The sequence below is a fragment of the Crocodylus siamensis genome, chromosome 6 (assembly GCF_052110815.1).
Source record: "Crocodylus siamensis isolate JL-2025a chromosome 6, ASM5211081v1, whole genome shotgun sequence".
Taxonomy (NCBI): domain Eukaryota; kingdom Metazoa; phylum Chordata; order Crocodylia; family Crocodylidae; genus Crocodylus; species Crocodylus siamensis.
Genome location: NC_143400.1, coordinates 9,911,957 through 9,918,512, shown reverse-complemented (window position 1 = coordinate 9,918,512; position 6,556 = coordinate 9,911,957). Strand labels below are relative to the sequence as shown.

General features: G+C 53.4%; 1 non-coding gene across 1 annotated transcript; it reads left to right on the top strand.

Annotated features, from left to right (window-relative positions):
* The first annotated feature begins 5,572 nt into the window (after window positions 1–5,572).
* On the top strand, window positions 5,573–5,646 carry TRNAN-GUU (transfer RNA asparagine (anticodon GUU)). Its single transcript has one exon. It is a non-coding gene; the product is annotated as a tRNA-Asn (tRNA).
* The last annotated feature ends 910 nt before the right edge of the window (window positions 5,647–6,556 follow it).

Here is a 6,556-nt window from a genome sequence, read left to right as displayed (position 1 = left end):
GGGACAGATGTGTGCTGCGGACAGCAGGGAGCTGGGAGTTCAGGCCTCTTCTTCAGGGGGCTAGATCTGGTGATTCGTGAACTCCCTTCCAAATCTATGGTTCTTTGATTTATGTCTCATTAGTCTCTGGAGAATATGCTTGTCCCTATCATTTCTGAAATGTTTTGGTTTTTGTGTCCACAACTGGCTGTCAGTAGCATCACTCCTGGGGCAGGAGCCCCAGGCATTAATACAAAGGGGGAGTCACCTGGCACCACAACAGCCACAGCAAAGCACTGTGCACAGACCCCACCACAACCCTGGCCCCAGGAAAGTCAGGGTGCAAGGATCTGGCACTAGATTCAGCCCCAGCCCCTGGCTCAGCTCCAAGGAGGCAGTGTGAAGGGAGCCAGCCCAACAGCCGCAGCAGCCAATGTCAAGGTAGACCTTCCCATCCTTGCTTTCCTTAGCAGCCTTCTGTCCCTAACTCAACATGGAGATTTTTTTTAAGTTCATTGTTTCTTTTGACTTTCTAACAGAAGAGAGGAGAACCACATTTAAAAAGCAGAGTTGAGACAGGCAGAAAATGAAAGGGAGCGTGTTTAAGAAAACAGGAAAGGGTTAGAGGTTAGTGCTGAGCTAAGCGTGGGTGGCAAGAGCCAGCAGGGAGCACAAAAAGAAAACAAAACCCCTAAGTGTCAAAAACTGTCATGTGAAAACAGGTCTGCACTGTTCGAGAGGAGGAAAAGTGGTTTTAACACACGGTGACCCCATTGACTTCAGCTCTGCACCTGCCAAAACCATTTTGGTTCAGGACCCGTGAGTCTAAAACAGGAAAACGTTTCAGTTCCTCTTGCTGAAGGCAGGAGCAGAGGGGGGCTGCTCTGGTGGATGCTCACTGTTGTGGAAAGGGAGCGGCCGTGATCTTGGCATCCTGCTCTTTACTAATCTGCCATTACCCCCAGTGTCCTCCCTGCACAGAAAGGACTGCTTTGCCCCTTCTTTTAGCTTCCAGATGTCTTGGCAGATATGAGAAGCTAAAATGATTGCTTAGAAAAATGGAGTGTTTAAGCCGCACCCTCCTACCACCAGGTGTGTGAGGCCAGTCACATAGACAAAGGGAGCAGGTTCCCTCCCTCCCCGCAAAAAATTATTGGGAATAAGGGGTGGGAGCAAGAGCCAGCAGGAAGCTGCATGTGGCAGGAGGTGTAACCTAAATGGGGACCAGCAGTCTGAGAAAAGGTGCAGACTGTGCTGCAGCATTTCACCTTGGGGAGATCTGCCTTCTCCATGCACAAAACAGCAATAGGCACTGCACTGCAGAGCGGGCCATGAGGGAGGCGGTGACCCTTATCCACTCTCCCCCCAGCTGGGGATATTTAGTTGTCATTGATTCCACAGAGGAGTGCTTCCTTGTGATCCCATGTGCCCATGGAGTTGTCTGGTATTTCACACTAAAGTCAATTAGCTGGTCATTACTCAGGAGGTTTGGGAGTTTTATTCATGCTGCCCAGTAGAAAGAGCGAGATCAGATATGGGGTTTAACTTCAACCACTGGCATGGACTAGTTGCAGATCCCTGGGCAAAACACTTAGATTTGCTCCCGCCATTCACCTGAGGACACTCATAGTAAACAGCTCCACCAAGGTGATGTTATCTGGGCTTGTCTTCAGCAGGTGCTTTACCTGAGAAGTGCAGAACACCTGGGTAAAACCTGCTTCCCTTTCTAGCATTGCAGATACCTACCTGATCGAAACTCCTGAAAGGCATGCTGAATCAGCCCTAGAACCACAGGCAGAACCAGCTCTCTGAGCCCTCCTCTCTAGAAGGCCCTCTTTTCCCCTTATGTGGTCAAATCTTCCATGTCTGAAACTGAGGGCCCTCTACACGCAGAGCTCGGTGTCACCAGTTCCAAACTGCAGCCTGGGGCTGTTTCAGCTGAAGCAAAAGAACAATTAAGTCTCTCTGTTATTGGCTATTTAACACTTTTTGGCGGCTGGTCCCTAGATGGGGCACATTACCCATGCATACACACATGCACACACACAATCTCATGTGCTTGGTATGGTGCAGACATAAAATACTATATTGTTATGGTTTTATCTAGCTCCACCCTTTGAATCTGATGTGGTTCCTACTGTGGGACTTTGGTGTCGGGTTTGGGCTGTGGTTAGAAGTTGAGGAAGAAGTCTAGCTCTGCTGCCTACAAGAAGAACCAGGCCACAGTTGCACTGGGGCTCCCACAGGCCCCCACTCACACTCCCTTGGCAATGCTGTCACTGAGAAAGACCCCCGCCCCACCCTAGGGCCTTTGGGGGAGGAGGCTAGGGAGCTGAGGTGCATACAAGGAGACTTTCTTCTGGTGAACATGCAACCACTGGACAGATTCCTGTGGAGCCCAGATGGAAGGACAACCCTTTCTTTCTCCCAGGGCCCTTCTTGTTAGCCTTTGACAGCAGGTCATGGGGGTTTTGCCTCCAGGCAATGTTTTCAGGATCAAGAACCAAGAGGCAGGACTCTGCATCAGCCCAGCACAGCTGTCAATTCCTGGCCATGAGTATTCTCCCTGAGGTAAGAAATACCCAATGCTCCTGAATAGGGCTACCCCAGCCCTGAGCAGCCCTTAGTGCCCTTCATGTGCTGTGGGGCTGGGGTGTGCCTTCTTTGTTCATGTTTAGTCCTGCCTCACTTTTCCTTGCCCCAGGGAGAAGTCAAATGGAGGTGGAGTGCTCAGTCCCAGGACCTGAACGGAGCTGTTTGTTGCAAAAGACCAGCAGCTTGTGTCAAGAATTCACCAGGCTTGTTCACAGAGCTAATATCCACACAATAATCTGGTTGGGTTATTGTGGAGAAGGAGGCCATCCCTGAAAGAGAGAATGACAATCATGTTCTGATCTGAAGAGGTGCTATTTTTTTCCCCTCCAGGTCTCTTATTCTAGACCTGGCAGATGGACCCTTGTGACCTCAAAGTAATGATTCCAGGTCATGGTGCTAGACCAATAACTTCAGCCAGGAGGGCCCTCTTAGCACAGCTGGTATTGTATCAGTCTCCTAACTTGCAGGTCCTGAGTTTGAGCCTCAGAGAAGGCAAGGTAGTTGTTTGCTGCCTGAGGCAGGCCCCTTGTGGGGCAGTTGAGGTAGATTCCAGCTGCATATGCTTGGTCTCCTCTCACTCTTCCTTCCCATGATGGCTAGAAGGGGTGTGAGTGCTGCTGGCAGTGTTCTTCCTGGGCTGAGTTTCCCAAATGTAGTGCATGCCTAGCATAGAGAAAGGTTTTTTTCTGTGATTGGGAGGCTTATGGGGTAAAGAAGTGAGGAGGGAACCAAAATTGCAAAGCACAGAGTGGGGAGGAGGTAGTACGTGGCTTGATTGGCCTAGGATGAAAGAATCCTGTCCCAGAGCGTTGGGGATCAGGAAGGGGCCTTGGGCCCTAAATGGTGGGGCTGAGCTGGAGGCTTTGTCTTTGCAAGACATGGCCTACTTGGCAGTAGAGAAGGAGGAAAATGCCAAGCTGGAGTAAAGAGTTCTGAAGGGAGCAGAGGATGGTCATGTGGGTGACTGAGAACAGTAGTTGAGTTAGAGAGGATGCTTGAAGGTGTGGAGCCCTTGCTGAAAGGAGAGGCTCAGGGCAGATCTTAGGGAAAGTGGTGGTCACTAGTGGCAGCCCCAGTACCTACTTCATTTCTGCTGAGCTGCTGTGGTGTGAGGGGGAAGGAAAAGCAGCAAGGCCATGGCAGGTGCCCACCCCGCAATCCACTTCAGGTAACCCTGAGTTGTAACCTGAGCTGGATACATTCCTGAGGGAGGGGGAAACCTGCTCCCTTTGTCTATGTGACTGGCCTCACACACCTGAGGGTAGGAGGGTGCAGCTTAAACACTCCATTGTTCTAAGCAATAACCTCATGGCTGGGAGTGAGGAGAAAAGCCACTGTCCATCTACCTGGCAACCAGTGATGCATTTCCAATTGATTGGCTTGTAGCCAACTTTAGCTAGTCTCCATTGGATCCCAGAGTGAAGTCTCCAGGAGAGACTGTAAACTGAATGCAGTGCCTTCAACTGCTTGGCCATCCTAACAGGAAGGGCCTTTCCCTGGCCACCCCCTTCAGCCCAGTGCCTTCTTTCTGGGCCCAAGCACTGGGTTCCTTTCACCCCCAAGCCCAGGCAGAGAGTGGCCCCAGCCGCTATGAGGTCACTGGAGGAAGCCAGGATGCCTGCCAGCAACTGGGGCTGCCTGGAGAGGAATTGCCTCTCCCAGGGGTAACCCAAAAGCCTCTTCCTCACTGGACAAAGACCACATGGGGCCCCGGGGCATACGCTTCGCTTTACAGCATGGTGGGGCTGTTGGCAGAAAAAGAAGGACCCGAGGGGGGGCTCAAATGTTTTGGCCTCTTGGCTACCATCTGCCAGAAATGTCACTTGTCCCCAGTTTTCCCTGCCTCGACCACTTCCTCCCACAGCCTCCCGTCATGCTGCGTCTTCTTGCCATCTGTTGCCTGCTTGCCCTTTTTTCTCATCATCTCCTTGAGCCGTTGGGCATGGAGCCAGGCCTGTGCAGATGTGTACTCCTCCCGGGCTCCTGCAGAAGAGAGTGTGGAGCTTTCGAGCAGTTGCCTTGGAAGCACGGCTTGTGCTGCCCACACCTGCTCCCTACAGGGACACGTTGCGGGGAGGGAGGGTTTCCGCGGTGCTTGAGAAAGAGCTCGAGTGTGAGCAAGTGCCTCTTGGGGATGGTCTTGTTGGAGAGTGCAAGAGCAGTGGTGCCAGGCAGGATTTAGGAGGATGGCAGGGGGTGCCTCTGCCTCAGCTTCTGGGGGGGAGAGTTAGGTGGGTGGGGCCAGCTGGTAGCTCCTCTTCCTGACCCAGAAGCTGTCCTCCAGAAGAGTGGGAAGGAAGAGCTGTGGGCACCCAGCATGCCAAGGCAATGGGAGGAGGCAGGCTGCAGCTCTCTCTTGCCCCTCACCTGCCGTCTGATCTCCTGTCAGCAGAGGCCTGTACCACCATGTCCATCCTCCCAGGTGCTGGCACACCCTGTGACAGGCTGGCCCACCCACAGCTGCAGGCTGGAGAAGGAGGCCTGGCACAGGGTGCAGGCCCAAGGATGAGCTGCACCTCCAGCCATGGGGCACCAGAAGCCTATTGGAGGAAGCTGCTGTGTCGTCCTCTACTGCAAGAACAACAGCTGTGTAGGGAGGGAAGGAGCCTTGCAGGGAAAAGAAGGGCCAGATGTCAGGAGTGGGATTTGAACCCACACCTCCAGGGGAGGCTGTAATCTAAATGCAGCACCTTTGACAATTCAGCCATCCTGATAGGAGTGGCTGCACCTTTCAGCCCAGCACCCTTTTTCCGGGCCTGAGCACTGGGTTCCTTTCACCCCCGAGCCCAGGCAGAGAGTGGCCCCAGCTGCGATGAGGTCTCTTGAGGAAGGCAGGAGGCCCACCAGCAACTGGGGCTTCCTGGAGAGGAATTGCCTCTCCCGGGGGGAACCTAGCAGCCTCTTCCTTGCTGGGCCCCAGGGCATATGCTTCACTGCACAACATGGTGGGGTGGCTGGCAGAAAGAGAAGGACCTGAGGGGCTAAGCCCTTTGGCCTTGTCTCTGTGGCGCAATGGGTCAGCGCATTCGGCTGTTAACCGAAAGGTTGGTGGTTCAAGCCCACCCGGGGACGGAGCCAGGGCTACTCTCCCATCTGCCTCCCCTTTTGGAGTAGGAAGCAACAGCAAACACCAGAGAGAGCTTTGCGGGTCCATGGTGCTACCCGGTTCCTGCCTTGTGCCAAGCAGTCTCAGCACTCCAGCGCTCCTGTTGCCTCCCCGGACTCCGCCCTCCAATGATTTTGACACTTAACATGTCAGGGTGTCCAACCACGCAATGCTGAGCAGTGCTCCCTGCCAGAATAGCTGCCTCTAAAACCTGCCTGTTCTTCTGCCCAAAGGCTATTTTCCAAAGCCCACATTGGGAAGGGGGAGCGCAAGGGCCTCCTCAATATATCTTAGCGGCCATACGCTCAAGATTCATCAGACGCTCTTCTGCTAGATGGCACTCCTCCCCCATTTGGGCAAGCTGGGGGGACCTTTCTCCTTTCATTCCAGTTGTCTGGCCTGCATGCCTTCCGGACACCTTAGCTGAATCTTTTGCATCCAGATTGGGCACCCCCCAGGCTACCAAGTCCATGTAAACTCCCTCTTCGTTGCCCCAGATCACGGCCACAGAATGGCAGACAGCACAAGAACAGGACCCAGATGTGTGAGAGGCACTGCGTGCCCGGAGATCAGGGAATACCTGCCCCACGACCCTTAATAATGCTACCCCAGCATCCCACCTCCTGTTGAGGGAGTGGGAAAGTCTTCACTTGTTTGATGGAGTGCTACAGCAGGAAGTGCAGTACCCAGAAGGACGGATATATTGGCAGCTCATCCTCCCTCAGAAGTATAAAGCCCTTGTGTTATGGGCCTTGCATGATGACTTTGGGCACGTGGGGGTGGAGCGCGCCCTGGCTCTAGCCCGTGAGCGGTTCTTTTGGCTCAAAATGGCTGAAGACATAAGGGCTAAATGCTCAAACTGTGATCGGTGTGTGC